Source organism: Rosa chinensis, chromosome 5, assembly GCF_002994745.2.
Source record: "Rosa chinensis cultivar Old Blush chromosome 5, RchiOBHm-V2, whole genome shotgun sequence".
Classification (NCBI taxonomy): Eukaryota; Viridiplantae; Streptophyta; class Magnoliopsida; order Rosales; family Rosaceae; genus Rosa; species Rosa chinensis.
The window spans coordinates 65,636,082-65,655,801 of NC_037092.1; the positions used below are offsets into that span (position 1 = coordinate 65,636,082).

The following is a 19,720-nucleotide window of genomic DNA, read 5'->3' on the forward strand; positions in this document are numbered from 1 at the left end:
ATGAAATACTTTTTTAAAGGAATTGAAAATAAGGAGACACTACACCAAAAATGGTCTTTTACTGCCCACAATGTGTGCCGTAAAAGGGTATTTACGGCGCACAAAAGCATGCTGTAAATGCCGGAGCCGTAAAAGACGTACCACATTTACGGCACACTAAAATGCGCCGTTAAAGTGCATCCAAGAACGCCGTCAAAGTGATATCGGAAATGTCACTCATGTTATTTACGGCACATGTTGCACGCCGTAAAAGACTTTCTATTTAAGGCGTATAATGTATGCCGTAAAAGAGTGATTGAGTTCCTATTTAAGGCGCAGCTTACACGCCGTAAATAAGGTTTTTTTTAATAAAAAAAAATTATATTTTTACCAATTTCACATTTGTATCACCATATCCATATGACAAATTAGATGTAAGAGAAACATTTCAATCAGATTATCGTTATAAGTAATTTCATTTACAAAATGACAATTAAAAATGTACAAGTAGCAGTTGTCATTACATCAATCAATCAAACTCTAACTGTACAAGTTCAATTCACATATCAGTTTCACAGTTTCACTTCAGCAAACAGATCAAGGACTACCACCCTCCCTGCAGGAACATAATGTGAAAGTGTCTGGAAAGAAGTGTGTTCCATTGTTAATGACAACAGATAAATAAAAGGGAACAATATTTCAAAAAAACAAAATTGTAAATATAACCTTCATTTGTGCAATGGATCATGTGAAAATGACTACCCCTGCAGAATTAGTCATTAGCATACCAAAACATAGTAAAGTCCAGTGACTTTCCAGCAACACCACAAGTAACTGACATAAGGAAGTCATCATAATCAAGGTCAAAAGTGAAAAATACTTGTAGCACAAATTCTAGATAGTTGAAATTAACTAACTCTATTGGTAACTTCATTAAAGTTCTTTCAAACTGATCTCAAAACATTGGAAACTAAATTTCAAATATAGTGGTCAAAGTTCTGGCCAACAGATAGTTTATGCAGCTTCTTGATTTATCGTATATCAGTTCCATAATATGAAGTGATTGACAATTGCAAACCTGAGATAGTTGGGCTTCTACTTCCAAAGATGCAGCTCCCCTTTTAATCTCTTCATCCAGCTTCTTGAAATGTCCATACATAGAATAGTAACTGCAACATGCATTGAGAAGTGAGTGTTTCGTTCTTTCACAAATGCAAAACAGAAGAAATGATAGACATTGCAGAAGCAAATCCAGAAAGACTAAAAGCCAATTAAAATGCATATCTACACAATACACATACTGATATAGGTTTTTTTTTTTTTTTTTTTTATCAATTCAAAGTTCTTGTTCTGCACAAATCAAATGGTTTAGTTTGGGCTTGCCTAGAGAATAAAGTAAGAAAACTATTAATGTGAGGTCTAGTTCTCCACTACGACCACAAAACCAACATGAATAACCTTCATCATCACCAGAAAGCAAATCAAAAGTATAAATCAAACATACTCAATCCATTATGTGTACTGCACCAGCAATCCAAACACATAAGCAAAGCCAAAACAGAGCACCAACTTACTGAAAGCCAAACTAAATCCTAAAAAACTTCATGTCTAATACGACTTATAAATTTTGGGACTTGCTTAAGCCTCTCAAGGTATATAGTGAAAATTTCTGCTTTAATTAAATAAATGATTTACTGTCACAATGCACATACATTTTAACAAATGCAACTACCCTACACAGATTTTGCAGACACACATAAACACATCGAATCACACAACCCAACTTGATTTAGTAAATAAAAGTTTTGTACTTTAACTCTTCTTATTATATTACATACCAGCTAGCTGTTATTTCCCAAATAATGGTATTTTCTTCAATTCTGAGATAAAAAGCAACACTGAATTATAAGTATTGAAGATGGATTTTACCTAACAAAGCAGCAAACTTCAGAACACCAATGCCACGGAACATGACTCTGCAGTGTTCATAAATAATATCAAATGCAGAACCTTCATTTGGAGATCTGGGCTTCAGTAAAACTTGTGATCTTAAACTCTGTGGTGCGGAAAACTGGAATATAAATTTGAGGTGGGCAATCTGTCCGGACTAAGTAAATGCAATTACACAAAAGAAACAGTATGGCTTAAAGCATTTGCAAAAGACATACAAGATTTTAGCTTGACAAAAACAGTATTCATTGTAGGAATGAAAGTGCAATAAGCTTACGAAAAATGCATAGTAATTCAACCTCATAAATTCTCTTAAACTCCATGTATGCCAAACTGATCCTTAGGAATGAAAGTGCAATAAGCTTACGAGCTTTAGAACTTGTAGAAATCTGTTTCTGGATCCCCCTGCAAGAGAAAATAAATAATTTAAACAAAAAAAAAAAAAAGGAGAGAGAGAGAAGAGCTCGGGTTGGATAATAGTGCAACACTTAAAGATCTGGATAAACAAACCCAAGCAGGGTTCATCACTTATTGCTACTATTACAGTATAAAGTTTCAGAATTGAAAACCAGTCATACAAGTGAGAAACAGATCAATAAACAAAAAAATAAATGAAAAGTTAGGTATGTCGTTCAGAATCTAGATAAGCTAGATATTGTTACTTAATATTCCAAAGGACTTAACTAAATGCAATAGAAATCCTTTTCATCAATAAAAAGCACAGCTGCAGTAGCACCAAAAGGAAGAGGGAGAAAAAAAAAAAAAGCATACCTGTAAAGTGTCTCGTACACTAAAGGAACTGAAACGACATAATTTGGACCTTGAACTAATCGTACCTTACAGTAGGAAAATATTACCTTGAACTCGATAAGTTCATCCAAAAGATTTTTGTTCCATACAAATCGAGGGTCAGCCTGAAAATGCATAAAGGAAACTGGAAGTTCAAAAATTCTGACCAATCGTAGTAGTCACATATTATGATACTTGACATGGATTACTTTCAATAGTCTTTCAGGGAATAATCAATTCACAGTCAACTCATAATTCTGAGTTTCCACCAACCTACTTCCATATTGGTTTGGCCATCCAACCTTCATTCAACTTGCATCTTCTCTGAAAGCTGGTAGAAAAACACATATGATTAGCAAAACTTCTTAGCTTTACACCAAGCTAAAAGTAGATATGCAGGAGTCAATAATTGATCTATAAGTGCACAAGTTACAATTATTTTGACTTACAGAGAGTCTTCTAATATTGATTGAGAAAGTGAGAACTGAGAAGCATGCTTTCTGAAAACATATTCAGTAAAACAGAACAAAAATTCAATTTGACAATCAAAACAGCACAACAAGAATAAAAATCCATGATTCAACTTACAAAAAAAAATAATAAGGACGAGAATGACAACAAATCTGACGGAGCTAGTGGATTAACCAAAAATGGAGATTAAATATGAGTCAGTTCCAACTTTGTAATAGGTCTATGGCAGAACAAAAACCCAGAAATAGATTCAGATTCTAAGAAAAAGTCACATACCCAAAAGCCTCTCTTTTGAAATTGGTGATATTGCTAAGTGCAGCTCGATAATTGAGCCCCGTCTCCTTCACAAACTTAGCGGCCCCAATATTGGATCTTTACAAAAGATCTAATCATAACTGGATCTGAAATTAAGAAGAATAAACGACAACGATGATAATTGAGCAAGATTAAATCAAAACAAACCGACGAAAACAAGATTGAAGAAAAGAGTAATAGCAGAGATGGACCTGGAGGGAAAGGAGGAAGCTCCGGCTGAGAGATGTGTGAAGGAAGAAGGTAGAGAAAACGAATCTGAAGCAGTTGACATTTTGCGGTCGCGATCCGGCTCCAAGCAAAACGCAGATCCCAAAGAGGCGGTAGAGGGGACCACCGAGACCTTGGCCTGACGGTTTTGGACGGTGAGCTTAACCCAGTCCTTGGCGGTCTCCTTGGCAATCTCGAATTGTCGATGACGGAGAAAACTGAGAGGCCAGTGAAGAAAGAGAGAGCGAAAGGAAGAGAGAGAAACTGAAATGAGATAGGGTCGTGACTGGAAGTGAGGCAGTGAGAAACGAGGGCTCGAGGCTGTGTTATGAAATGAAAAAAATAAAAATGAAAAGTGTAGAGGGAAAAGATGGAGGGAAATAAAAACTTTAGTGAAAACTTTTGGCCTTTTACTTTTACGGCACACATCAATGCATGCCATAAAAAACTAAATGAACAATGACATTAACGGCGTTCATTGATGCACGCCGTAAAAAAACTTTATCAGAAAGGGTATTAACGGCCTGCGTGAAAATGCGCCGTAAATATGTGTCTATTACGGCACGCATTAATGCACGCCGTAAAAGACCATATCAGAAAGGGTATTAACGGCCTGTGTGAAAATGCGCCGTAAATGTGTGCCTATTACGGCACGCATTAATGCACGCCGTACAATGTGCACGGTAAAAGAGTCATTTTCTTGTAGTGAGAAAGTGGTTCCTTCCATACCTCTAGAGTGTGTTTGGATGAGGGAAAAAATGATGGAATTTAATTGAAAGTGAGGATTTCATAATTCCTAAAATCCAATTCCCTTGTTTGGCATTATCACATTGGAAATTTTAAATTTCTCTATGGAAAAAAACGAAGGAATTCGTTATTTAAATTCCTTACTTCAATTTCCACCAAAATAGGTGTCATTTACGAATTCTTTTGCAGTATTCAATTTTTATTTCCAAAACAAAACTTTTTTCTATTTTATCTTTTTATTTGTTTTAAACTTTCTTAATTTATTACACATTTCAAATCCCAAATAGATGCAACCAAACAATAGAAATTGCAATTAATGGAATTTTAGATTGATGGAGTTAAAGATTCCATCATTTATAAATTCTTACGAATTTTATAATTTTCTCATCCAAATGCACCGCTAAGAATTCATTTTTCCCAATTTTTTCTTTACATTTATTACTCACATCTCATTAACTTATTGCATTAGTTACGAACTTTTGAACTACTTTTCTAATAATTTTTCTTATGTTATCAAAATCGGAATTAAAAGTTCATGGGAAATTTAATTTCTCATCTTATGCCACGTTTGGTTCGCGGAAAGTAAGCATCAGGAAATGAAACTTGTTCCTTTCTTGCGTTTGGCATGCAAAAGGAAAGAAAATCATTTCCTGAAGGAAAGAAAAATAAGGGGGAAAGTGGTTCCTTCCAAACCTCAAATGAATCACTTTCTCCCAGTTTTTCATTGTATTTATTACTCACAACATATTATTTTATTATATTATTTACAAATTTCCTTACGTTACCAAATATATGGAAAGTTCTTGGAAAATTTCGTTCCTCTTCTCATGGGAAAGACAAAGGAATTACTTTCCTTTCCGTGAACCAAACGGGGCCACAAAAATCTCCCCTTTCTTCTTCTCCTAAAGCTTCTTTTAGCCCTGTTTACGTCAGCCAAATTTCATGCGTTGATGCATCTAGATCAGATCCTCTGATCGAAAATGTTCTTCATAAAAGTTGTTCATTATCATCTCTTCTATAACATATCCAAAAATCAGCGCGATCAGATCTGTAATGAAGTCTGTACATCGATCTGTGTAGAGGTTTCTAAAAAATCAGCAAATTTCGAGTTTCAGCTTTTCTATATATTTCCGGATTACGGCCTCCTATAAACCAAAGGAGATTAATGGATGATGGCGAAGCATTGGTCATTCACCCTAACATCACTTAGCTTTGGACTCCAGGTAGGGGGGGCTCGCCCTAGTTAGTGGTTTTCGATATTGTTTTATAGTTTGAAAATTGGTTTTCTATGGTTATTCTTATTTGAGATAATGAGGGTGACCTGAGAGTGAGAGGAGCATAGCGACTTCCTTGGGGTTCGATCCCCTAAACCTCAGGAGGGGCCGTATAGACGGTACAGTGTCTGACATCCTTTGAGGTGTGGCACTGCTTCTAGGTGATACGGCGTAAGTGGACACTCTCACTACGCCTTGCCGGTTTAAACGATAGTAAACATGGTAAAGATGTAGTTGGCTTTATGATCGGTCATTAGGTTTGTCAATTGGATATCCAAATATCTAAGTTTACAGAAAATATTTTCAATGTGGGATTTATCTATATATGTAGTTTTTACTTACTCACCGGCACCTATGTTTATATATTAGAATTGTTTTCAAACCAAGCTGGGGTTGAGCCCTCTACTACACTAGCGAGGACGATTGCTCACCCCTAAAACAATTGTGTGATTGCAAGTACTGTGCATGAAGACGGGACAGTTAGGACTGACGCTGGGTGTGGCATGCTCTTCCAATTTCAAATTTCTATTGTTTTCAAATATTTGTTCTACTTAACAGGTTTTGAATTTGCATTTCAAATCCGACTACCTACTCAGAAAAATGATTTGGAACTCTATGAAACTTGGTTTTAGAAATGGAATTTATTTTGGTATTCAACATAACAAGTTAGTACACCAAAAGTCTTCTCAATTTCACCTCATTCATATTCACGCTTCTAGCTCGATTTTACCTTCCACATTGAAAAGTAATTTTAGTGTCAAATCTTATTCAAATGCCTTGCATATCTTTAGGAGTATGGCTGAACTATTTTTGCTTATGCTCCTAACGGTTCGCGGCACTGTAACGTGACCGATTTGAGGAGGTGCAAATCAAGGCGTTACAGTTTTCATTCTTTTCCTCTCTGATCACACGATAGCTTTACGACAAAAGTCCTATGTATGAAAATGGCCTGAAAATGCGTAGTATAATTTGGTTTATTGGCATTAGTTTGTCCTATGTAAGTCGAAAGTCATGAACAGCTACTTATAAATGATTAGTTGTTGTGTATTCTCAGTTATAAATGTATTTGAAAAATGAAAATGAAAGGAGAAAAATGTATTATATCAAAATAGTTGACAGTCTTAACAAACGAAAATTTCACAATACACCTGATGTATTGATTAGGCCTAGGTTTGGGCGGAGCTGAACCCATATAAAGTAGCTAGGAACTGAGATTAAACAAGTACTCCATGTCAGTCTGATCTTATCATTTTATGAATCAAGAACCGATGAGGACCCGAACCAAAGCCTTACAGTTTAGTTTCATCGGGGTTTTTGGTCACAAACCACATGCCTTCATTGTTTATTTCTTCTCTAATTCTTCTTCAAAGGTTTTGGGGGACGAACTATTGACATGGATTCTTGACTTCTTCGTTGTTCTCAGGCTCTTGGGATAGTGCGAGGATCTCATTAATTCTCATGGAATTATGAATTTACTGAAGTTAGGAATAGAGAAATAAGCCATCAATTTGGGAAGTTTTAAAAGTGAAGATAGTCTGGATGCTAGAATTGATCTGTATAGGAAATTAGGCTAACAATGAATGAAATTAAGTCAAGGTTTATTCAATTTTGAGAAGAATGGAAGAAAGTGAAGAAATAGATCTAGGTTTTGGAGAACTCAAAAGAGAAGAGGAATTAGGATAATGGAGGTGACTCTCTCAGTTGTAATTGGGATTATATCCTTGGGCTTTGCTGTGGTTAAGTTGCCCGAATAGCATTTGACAAAAAAGAAAGTATCGAAATAGTCTGCATAAATGGAATACGTGAACCAGGTTCGATTTCGGTCCAAGATGAGATTAGCAATCAAGGACTGGGACCTACTCATTTCTTTATGACATAAGTGGCATGTCAGTCAAGTGATACATTGCCTCTCCCTGACTCCCTCCCTCCTCCCCCGCAAGGAGATTCCCACATGTTACCCCCCCCCCCCGGTCACCAATGTTCTCTCCCTTAATGTTCATTTCATGAACTGATGGGGATAGTGTCTAGTTATCTAGACAATGTTATGCCTTGATAAGGCAGTGTATGTTTCTTCACAGCTCGATACTATTGAAGGTTTTGTGTTCAAGTCGACTGTTTCATTGATGAGTTGATGTACTGTTGAAGTTTTTTTGTTCAAGTGTTTTGTTTTCTTCATTTTATTGGTTTTCACTTCGTAAACAATGGGATTCAATGGCTTGACAGCTAGGTATAATAACTACTTGGTTTGTTTTCTTCTATTGAAGTTTTCTTGTCTTTTTGTGATTAGATTCATGGCATCTGTTCGTGGGTTCATAAGTCCCAATGTTTGTGGTCAACTTTGCTAACAATTTCATGATGATTGTTCCGAGATACTTTATGTGGAACAAACTAATTTGGGTGGAACAGCCAGGGGATGATGATGATAAGAGTTCTGGTTAACGGTTGGTCATGGTTGAGGATGGTTTTTCAGCAGTTTATTTGAATGCAATTGTTGTTGCTCTTTTTTAATCTATCAATGACACTTGTACAGGCCCGCTTTTTGGGTACCAGTTACAGATTCCCTTTAACAAATATTATGGAAGTTCCGCGCTTTGCTTTAGACCATAGCAGAGGGCTTTGATCACATGCAATTCATGCCAAGGAGTTGTTTTACAATTTATTCCCAGTGGTGGAATTCGTGTTGCCAATCCTTATCGGTTTCTTTGCGATGATGCGACGATTTCAGGCGGTTTATTTTCATCATACGGATCAACATCCATGTTGATATCGGAAGATCCGAAGATGTCCCACATTTCAGTCACTTCACTCGATTTGATTTCATCATCTTTACCAAGAAAGCTATGTCTCAATCCAAGATGACAGTGGTCAACTACAGTCTTGGCTTTGGTATTTTGAGGTACTCTTTCCTCGGTTCAGAGTTTTGTCCTAATGGATTTTGTCTGAACAGAGTTTTAGTGAGGCCATCTTTAGAATAGATTTGAAAAGAAGTGAAGATATTTTTCCACTTCTTCCAAGTGGTTTATAAGTTTACTTTTGCGATTGTTGCAGGCAACTAACTTAGTTAGTAGGTAACTGCTTATGTCCTGGCTTTCGCCCTAGGTTGCGTGTACTTATATTCCTATGTAGTATCTCTTGAACTTAACATATGTTCATTCCAATTCTCAAAAAAAAAAAAGTCTTTATGACATAAGGACCAGGAAGAACCGAAGAGGGAATTTTCAATCTAGTGTGTTAACAATTTTTAACATATTTTGGCAATGTCATTGTATTTAGGGCTGTCAATTCCAACACGACCCGATATCACGACTCGAAACCCACACGAAATAAAGCAGGTTGAACCCGCACTATTAAAAAGCGGGTCAACCCGTCATGACTCATTTAATAAACGGGTCAGCCGCGGGTCAACCCGCCAACACGAAGTGAACTAGTATAATCCGATTATGCTATACTTCTTGAAATTTTAGACGTTGGGAGTATTTGATCATAGGATTGGACAATTTGAAATATTTTGCTTCATCATTATTGGATTTAATTATTTATGAATTATATATAATTATTTATATTCTTCGTCTTATGGAGTTTTTAGTGAATTTAATCAATTTAGGCATTTTTTTAGTTAAATGGGTCGCAGTGTTAACCCTTAAATGGGTCATTTTGTCAAACATGACACGACCTATTTATTAAATGGGTTAAGCGGGTTGGAAACGGGTAACCGGTTTAATAAATAGGTTGGGTTTGAGTTTAAATTTTTAACACGATTAATAATTAGGTTGGGTTTGGGTTTGTCTTTTGTGACACGACATATACATTGACCCGACATGACCCATTGACAGCCTTAATTGTATTTCATGATGCCCCTATGATACCTTTCAATGTGTCAAGCCATACAAAACCCTATTGATATTCAAATCTTTAAGTTTCTTAACTTGATCATGATTGATAAATCATGATATCAATCATGATCTTTAGAATGTGTTTTGATTGACAGATCCAAAATCTCGTTTTACGATTTTTCAAAGTCGAAAGCAAAAAAAATTCATAATGAAAAAAATCATTTCAAAATCAATTTCAGTGTTGCACAAGTTCAACCAAGTTCTAAAAGTCATGTCTTACTAGGGGTGGATTCGGTAGAAAACTGTCGACAAATCGCGTCAACCAGGTACCTAATGTTGGTTGGTTTTCCAAATCTGCAACCGAAACCGAGCCGCCACTGGAGGTTACCGACTAATCTGTATACCGAGTTTCGGCTCAAATTCGAAGAATAACCAGCCACCAAGATAACACCGATCACAGTCTCGATCACACTTTCCTCCATCTGCAAGCTCTAATTGAAATTAGAAACACGGAGCTCTTCCTTCAGGACACCTCAATCTCTTCCTCCAAAACACCTCAATCTCCATCGTCATCATTCTGGGTCTGATTGGGAGGGGATATTGGAAATCGGGTCAGAGGGAATTGAGTTGGGTTTTGGGGGTTGGATTCAAAATTAGGGTTATTGATCGAATTGAAGAAGTTGACATTTTGTATATTATTTAGATGATGGGTCTAATTATTTAGATGATTACGTTATATCACACTATGCCAAAAACTGCATCACACTACACTTTTTAGACAACGAAAAAAAAAAAGTGTTGTGTGATGAAGAAAAGTTAATCACACAACATGTTTACTAAACTTCCGTTGTATAAGGTGGTTAAAATTTTGAAGTTTTTGTTTAGAAGGTCATTGCACAACGGTTACAAGAATAATCTGTTTTGTGAATCAAAAAAAAAAAATTGCGGCAGATTTCCCTCCTAGATGGACTCAAATTTGGCTCCGAATTGTACCCTAGATGCCACTAAATTGTACAACAGTTTAGTTATTTGTGTTGTAGGAGTATAATTGCAAACCATCATACAATGGTTTTTAATGTGCCGTTGTGCAAGTAAGTGGCATAATTTGGAGAAGTCTCCAAAATGACATTCATTCCCCCCAAAACAAGAAAATTTGGCTTCAATGGTTTGTCATGCTTGCAACTTCCTACAACATAATGAACTATCTCTGTTGTGTGAATGAGAAATGCCTAGCCGAAGCGCCAAAACTGGCATTTTGATTTGCACAAGCGGGAAATTTTCATCTTTTGTTCCCTCAGCTATGTAGAAATTCAGACAACGTAAATGTATCTATACGTTGTCTGAGTAACTTAAAAAAAAAAAAAAAAAACAAAGCTATTGCTTACTGCGTAGACAACAGAGGGCGCATTTAAACAAAGTTAGTGCCTTGTTGTTTTTCATTACCTCTCGATCTCCTCTCAAGATGCCCAACACTCACAGCTCCACATCTCTCTCGCGAAATCTCTGTCCTCTCTCACGTTCTACTCTCTCTCTCTCTCTCTCTCTCTCTCTCTCTCTCTCTCTCTCTCCAGATCGCTCCTCTCCCCATCTCACTCTCAGTCTTCTCTCGCTCTCTTCTTTACCCAGAAATCATAGTCTTCCTCTCTCTTTCATTCTGAAATCCCAAATAGGGAAACCCCAATCTCAGATTCCCCGAAATCAACCAAATCTCTATTGGTCGAACCCTGAATTTGAAACCCAAATTTCATTGACCTAACTCTTGTCTCCACAATTAGTCGGATTTACACTGCACAACCATGGGCCAGGAACTTGATGAAGAACAAGCAGCACCGCCGGTCATCCTCTCATGGCAAGATTTGGGCGAGTTGCCAGAAAACGAGCTGATTATTGAGGCTCCCGAAAAGGCGAGAACGGGCGGTGGAAGATGGTTTGCAGAAGATTGCTTAAGAACAGCCGTGAATCTAGGGTTTTGTAGAAGAATACCCGATATCCACTACTAGTTTCAGGTGAACTCTCGGCGAGATTGCACAATTTCAAGAAGTCCCACTGCTTATTTCTGGGTATGATTCTTTTTCATGTTCTTCCTAGCGATAATTGGCAATTTTTGTTCTTTTTCTATTCCGTCAAATCTCTTGGTTTGATAAGCCTTACTGATCTACTTTCTGTTTTACAAATCTCATCGATATAGATCCGTCTATTCAATTTTCTATTCAATTTCTTCTGTCTTAATACCTGGGTCATATCTTGGAAAAACAGGTTGAATGGCAAAATGGTGCTAATGGCCGGACAGTAGAGGTATCTTTCACTTCAATTAGCTCTACATTAGACTGTCAACCATTTTGCTATCTACACCTCTCTAATCTTCCTATAATGCCAATCGTCCAATAAAATCAATAAAAGACCATTTTTTTTTTTAGATTCTATTCATACTTTCAAAAATCATTAGTTGGACCTCCTTTAGTTTTTGAAGATTTGGAATTGCAGCAATTTTTTTGTGTGGAAGTTGATCCTCCATATACGAGTTACAGAGATGCTAACACTTTTTCAATGAATTGTCAACTCTTGGTTAGCGTAGGCAACAATACCATGTTTGCTCATCATCTCGTACAAATATATTTACCAAGTATTATTTTCATTGTATTTAGGTGTCATTGTCCCTAAACTGATTCAATAGCAACTTGAAATGAACATGGTTCTTTTGTTTTAGATGTGTATGGGATAGTGGAGGAAATTACAATAATCAACAATGAGTCTAGTGCATTCTCTATAGATTCATATCATAGGGTTGAATTTTTCATCATATCTATAGAATAGTTTCACATAAAATTGCTCTCACTGATGATGTGCAGGAAGATCTTGTGGACAACTACCCATTGCTGCATTTATCATATAAATGTGATGGAGTACTGCTTTTTGTTGCCGCTCGTTCACATGTTTGTTTGCATTCAGAATGAGTAGGGCTTCATCAATTGAGGTGTCTTTGTATTTCCCATTTTCTCTCCTTTTATTTTTTATTTTTTTATAGCGCAGTTATAGATCTTGTAAATTGTCAGCTGTGCGAGCAAGGAAGTCTATTACTTTACGAGGACAAAGTCAAATTCTGAAAATTTTGACTACAACGTTAAATAACTTTTGGCATATATATTTTAGCGTTTACATTGGAAAAGAAAGTTTTTCCCAAGTTGAAGAGTATTACTGTTCGTAGAGATAAGAAGAGATATTTTTTTTTCTTTCCTTATTTATGTCTTTATTGGTAATTTGATATGAGTTGACAAAATCAACTATTATTTGGAAAAAGAGAGAGGTCCAAATACCAATATTGGAGGTATGAATAGAAGCTCCATTTTTGTAATTGTATACCTAAATCTAAATCGATCCATTATATTTGCAAAATAAATGAACTAGCAATTAAAAAAAAAAAAAAACACAGAATGACCTTTCAAACTAACTGTTGTGATTTATTAGTGATTTATACAATATTGAAAGGGCATTCACTAAATAACTAACAACAGTTATTTGTACGTCGGTGATTTATACAATCACAATGGATAACTGTTGAAAGGGCATTCATACAAACTAAATAAAATGGATAACCGATACCATAAATCAAAATAAATAGTTAATCATAAAATAAATTCTCTATTTTACAAAGTTATGAATTCGTACATCGGTGAGTTGTGGATGTTGTTAGTTAGTTCAAATAACCGATACCATAGACGTCGCCATTCAAAACTCACTAACATGGGATTTGGGGTAACAATTGTGTTACAAAAAAAGTTATATATGAAATTCGTATCCAGCCAAATTTATAGACTCCGTAATTATAATTTATTATAGGGTTATTATCACAAATGGTACCTGAACTATACCTCAATCTTATCGATAGTACCTGAACTTCAATTTTGATCACAACTAGTACCCGAACTTTTCGATTTCATTTTAAATGGTACCTAGAGCCACCTCCGGTCACTATTCCGACTAAAAACGACATGAGAGGCGATCATAGTGATGATTTTTGATGATTTCGAGGGTTGCGATCATATATAGTGATGATTTTTTGGTAATAGACTTGCCTTGAACTTGTTTTTTTTATTTTTTGTTTTCTTAGATTTAGCTTTTTTTGGCCGGAATAGTGACCGAAAGTGGCCTTAGGTACCATTTAAAATAAAATCGAAAAGTTCAGGTACTGGTTGTGATCAAAATTGAAGTTCAGATACCATCGATAAAATAGAGGATAAGTTCAGGTACCATTTGTGATAATAACCCTTTATTATAATTCTCAATGGATATGGTAAAAAAAATAAATTCATATCCAACTAAATTTATAAAATTTCATAATTATAATTTGATATAAATCTCAATAGACATGATAAAAAATAAAGGATAAATTTGTGTTTTAGAGAAACGAATGCAGGGACAAAGTAGAGAGAATAGTTGTATTTTATTGAATGAATAGGGACCTCTATATATAGAGGATTACATGATATAATATGGTAGGTATCAGGATTCCTATTCTAAATTGAATACCAGAATCTAGTAGGATTCACTTTCCTTATTCTATACTAGGAATGAATACTCCTAGTTTGACTAGGCACACATAATCAGCGTTTTCTTGAACACTCCCCCTTGTGCCGTCAACATTAAGTGGTGCTCATCTCCTTACCTCATTAAAAACTGCCAAGTAACAAAAACCTAGTGGGACAAAAATAAATATAGTACAACACACCCTTCACATTTAGAAACTAGCATGTGGACGTCAGACTCCCCCTAATTCCTACAATCATGGGATCTCAGATAACTTAAGCAAACCAATGCTCTTTACATGCTTCTCAAATGTGGATTTAGGCAAAGACTTAGTAAATAAATCTGCCTTGTTATCTTTAGACCTAACTTGATTCACTCTAATCTTGAGGAGCGTCTATTGCTACTACTTGTAAAAGAACTTAGGCGAAATATGCTTAGTGTTGTCACTCTTAATGAAATCTTACTTCATTTGTTCAATGCAAATGACATTATCCTCATAAATGCACCTAGGTTCATATGTGGTAGACCTTAAACCACATGTACTTCGAATATGAGTAACTATGGACAGTAACCATATACATTCACGAACAGATTCATGAGGAGCAATAATCTTTGCTTGATTCGAAGAAGTAGCGACAATGGTCTGTTTTGTAGACCTCCAAGATATTGTGGTGTTTCTCATGATAAAGATATAACTAGTTTGGAAACGACCTTTGTGTGGGTCAGAGAGATACCTAACATCAGCAAAACCAACGAAAACATCACATGGATTTTGGGAGCAGGGGAGGGAGGCGATGGTGGCTTTAACAAGGATGGGGTCCAAACCTATCTTGCCATATTTTCTTGCCTCTTTGTGGAGATAGAATAAGCCCATATCAATCGTACCTTTTAAGTATCAAAAGATAGTCTTTATGCCAGTTTAATAACGTTGCATGAGTGCAGAGGTATATCTAGCTAACAAGTTCATAGCAAAGGAGATATTGAGTCTTGTGCACTGTGGAAAGTACAATAATGCGCCTATTGCACTTAAGTAAGGCATCTCAGCCTCTAAAATGTCTTCGTCATCATCCTTAGAATGAAACGGATCATTCTTTGGGTCTAGGCTGCGACCAATCATGGGAGTGCTAGTAGGGTAGACTTCATCCATACTAAAACGCCTAAACATATTTTGGGTATAAGCTAATTGATGAATCAGGACCCCACTATCACGGTGCTCAAGTTCCAATCCAAGGCAAAACCGTGTGTTCTCAAGATCTTTCATCTCGAATTCGGATTTCAAGTATTCAGCAGTTTCTTGTAACTCATAAAGAGTTCCAATAATATTCATGTCATCAACATAGACCTGGACAATTGCAAATCCGGAACTTGTCTTCTTAATGAACATGCATGGGCATAATTCATTTGACATATCCCCTTCCAATCAAGTAGTCACTTAGATGGTTATATCACATCCGTTCAAATTGTTTTAATTCATATAATGAGCGTCGCAATTTAATAGCTAACTCACTCCGTGGTTTAGAGCTACTTGACTTGGGTAATTTACGCCTATCTGAGACCTTCATATAAATCTCCTTATCTAGATCCTCATAGATATACATAATTGCCACATTCATAAGCTGCATATTCAGTTTTTCAGAAACTACCAACCTAACAAGGTAGCGGAACGTTATAACGTTCACTATGAGAGAATATGTCTCCTTGTAGTCGATTCAGGGAGTTATGAGAAGTCTTGCGCCACTAAGTGAGCTTTTATCTCACAATCTCATTTCTTTCATTATGCTTTTTAACAAAGACTCATTTATATCCAACGGATTTTATTCCAGAAGATAGCGGCATCACAGGCCCAAATACCATTCTCTTTGCCAGTGAGTCCAACTCAACCTACACTACACCAAAAATCGCATCAGATAACGGCAAAAAACCGATGTGGGATTTGGAGTCCCACCGTTGTAGAGTGAGCCGTTGTCTGATGAAAAATCAGATAACAGTGGAACACAATTGTGTGATAAACATACAGACAACAGGTTTGTGTTATAACTGTTGTGTGATAGCTCGGCAGATGCGAAGCGCAGCAGTTGAGGCGTTGTCTTCAGACAACAGTGCCAGTTTTAAGCTGTTGTATGTTAAGCATATCAGACAACATTTTTTTATTTTGTCTGATTGATCTTCAAACTTCAGTTCTTGGACTATATCTGTTGTGTGATTAACTTTAGGACAACAGAATTCAATTGGTTCTGTTGTTTGAGTATAAATTAGAAGACATTGATTTGTTAAAAACCGATGTGTGATATGAATGATTGCAATGTGTTTCTGTCCCATTTTTGGCCATTCAGACAACGGGCAGTCATCTATATCTAATTTGTTGTGCGATCATTTGAACATCTCATTCCTGAATTAGAGAGTACGCCATCAAATACAAACATTGCAAACCATCAAATGAGAAATCTAACCAATACTCCCCGCATGATGCTGCGGGTTTGCAGTGAAATTTTGTATGTAAAACAGTCATAATCACAAGCTAAGAAACATTAATTGAAAATGTTATAACTTTACATATTATAGAAGTGGTGTTTAAACCAGACTCATATTTTTACATAAGAAGTTAAGCTCTCGGAGGAGGAGAATTATGACCATGACCATCACTTAGTGCGTGTTTAACAGGGATTTTAAGATTCCAAGTTCCTGTTGAAGCTCCAACAAACTGTGAAATCCCTTTTAATGGTTCATCAATTGGAGTCATATTTGTGGCTGTTTGAATGATCAGTATAGAGTCAGGAACAGGAACAAATTCAGCTCCATAGCTCACATCCTCGAACATGACTGGAGGAAGGTCCTTCATTTTCTCTAATCTCTATAACCTCCTTATAATTGGGAACCACAGATTGTGAGTTTATAGATCTAACAAGTCCAGTGCAAGAATTTCAAGAGATATGAAAGTAACTGCTTTAGAATCAATATCACAGTGATAATGCCTACAAGTACGTTTTATAACTTACCAACCCAGTAATCCTTGACTTATCTAATAGTTCCTCAGTAATCATGTCCAGAATGTGCTTGTTGTTTCTCAAACCATTCATCGCAAGTTCTTCTGTTTCTTCGATGTATTGCAACCAGCACCAAATATCAACCAGGTATATTTAAATGAAAAACTAAGGGAAAAGAAAAACTGTAAATTGTGTTTCTATTTAAAAGACAAACTTCTGCACTTTCCAGTAACCAACTAGAACAATGATGAAATCTTCCCACAATAAATAACATGTTTCGATATCATGTTGCAAGCATTTGAGATTTTGCAGTCCTAGCAAGTCCTACTTTAGACTAGCAAACAACATATTTTATTTTCTTATGTTAATGGAAAGCCTCAAAACTCTCCCTTCATCATCTTTTCTTCTGATAACTTATATGAATGGCTCAGAGTTATATCATCTCATTTATCGTGTCTGTGTCCACCCATAAATACATTGAATACATAAGAGTATATATATCCTCGATAATTAACTCCATGACATTTTTCAAGCCAAAGAGAAGAGTGGAGAAACCACCGCCATTTAGTAGTACCCTTTTAGTAATTAGTATAGCAGGCGATTGATAATGAACAAAAACAGAGGCAACCAAAAGTTTGTGTTTCTATTGAATACTCGTGTGTAAATATTTTCAAAACTGGAGCATTTTCACCATTGATATTGGCGAAAATGCATAACAATGGTCATACAATAATACAGACTTTAAGGGAATAAAGAAAATCAGGACAGCCAACCACTTACTTTTCCAAAGTCTACATCTTCTGCAAGTTGCTTTCCTGCGCTGTGCACTTTAAAAATTTGATTCACTACTTTGCATCAGGTAAACCAATGTACAGTCGACGGTCAACACGTCTAGATCGAACAAATTCAAGGTCTAATTCATTTGGCATGTTGGTAGCACAGATGAATATGACAGCTTGTCTGAGAGAGAAGCGATCAACACCAGTTTTTTTCCTTCCTACACATGGACAATTACTAAATATGAAAAATCATATACAAGGGAAAAGGAAAAGTTAGCACCTAACACCTATCAAAATCTCTAGAGGTAAAATCAGATACATGCTATATAACAGAAACAAGTGATAATTATTGTTCTAAGTATCTGACCAAGAAACCTGAATTAAACTTCAATCATGAATAAATAATAGGTTCAATCAGTAACACTCCAAACCTTTCATTTGGCAGCCACATCAATACAAGGCCCCACAGTGAGACAAAAGAATATACAACTAAATAATAAATAGCACATATGCAAGACTATCACAAGGTGGTTCGACTAGGATACTCTCCAAAAGTAGCATTCAAAATAAGGTCTTCCATAGTGATTTTAACTCTTTCCCATATAAGAAATTATAGTCTCAAATAATTTGATGAATGTTTAACAGACGTTAATCAAACCGCTAAGATTGCATTGTAAATAAAAATAAATTACTGCTTGTATGCCAATATTGCTTAATAAGAGCAAAAATAGACATGTCTTAAATTAGTACACTTACTCCCCATCGAGCTGTGCAATCAAAGCCTCAAATGTTGCTCTTCTTCTAGGATCATGTCCTGCATGCCTTCTAGCAATAGCATCAATCTCGTCCACAAATACAAAACAAGGAGCCTGAGTAATGGATGGTAAATCACAATGTTCTGTATTAGTAAATTCATGGTTTGGCAGGCTGATATCAAGGACTCATAACCCATTTAGGCAGCTCTTCTTCTAGGATCATGTCCTGCATGCCTTCTAGCAATAGCATCAATCTCGTCCACAAATACAAAACAAGGAGCCTGAGTAATGGATGGTAAATCACAATGTTCTGTATTAGTAAATTCATGGTTTGGCAGGCTGATATCAAGGACTCATAACCCATTTAGGCAGTGAGTAACTATAAGCCTCACTTGAAAAATTAAATAAACAAACAAACAAAAACATATATGTACGCATGCTCTCAACAAGTTGCCATATTGACCTCAATGGAAAAAACACCAGTGATATACATGAGAGATCATTGAAACAAGTATGTCAATTAGATATGGCCAGACGAGAACTTTGAAGATATTTTCCATGGTGAAGACCATGCTTCCAATTGTGACATTTTCACCATACTGAAGATTAAAAGGAAGACAAACCCAACTAAGGAATAATTAACTCCATTGGTAGGTGATAGAGCAACACTCTTAGCAACTGCCCAAGAGGTCACATAAGATGCCAGAAATATACAATTTTCTGAAGGCCAACTATATCCGTAAAGAGCCATCATATCCAAGACAATATGTTAATTATGTACAAGTGATCAAACTTTATGAGTTAATGAAGGAAGCGACCAAAACACAGACTTATTAGAAACAGTACTGATAGCCTATATCATGCAAAAATAAAAAGGAAAACACAGCTCCTTAAACTTCTCTATCTTTATTCTTCTTTCTTCCTTCTAGTTTAAAAGTTTAAACCTTGTCTATATTAAGGCAATATTCAAATTCTAAGCAGAAATGTGATGCAGTACGTTAAAGTGACCAAAACGTAAAATACACACAACATGAGGAATCAAATTACTTTCTAACATTACTCGGAGATGGCTCAGGAATCACTGCCTCCATATAAGCCTCTGTCAACTCTTTC

At 36.0% G+C, this 19,720-nt stretch overlaps 1 long non-coding RNA gene across 1 annotated transcript; it reads right to left on the minus strand.

Moving 5' to 3' along the window:
- Positions 1 to 3,030: 3,030 nt before the first annotated feature.
- Positions 3,031 to 3,920, minus strand: LOC112168260. Its single transcript, XR_002924170.2, has 3 exons — positions 3,696 to 3,920; positions 3,466 to 3,590; positions 3,031 to 3,049 (listed from the first exon to the last, which is right to left on the minus strand). It is a non-coding gene; the product is annotated as an uncharacterized LOC112168260 (long non-coding RNA).
- Positions 3,921 to 19,720: the final 15,800 nt, after the last annotated feature.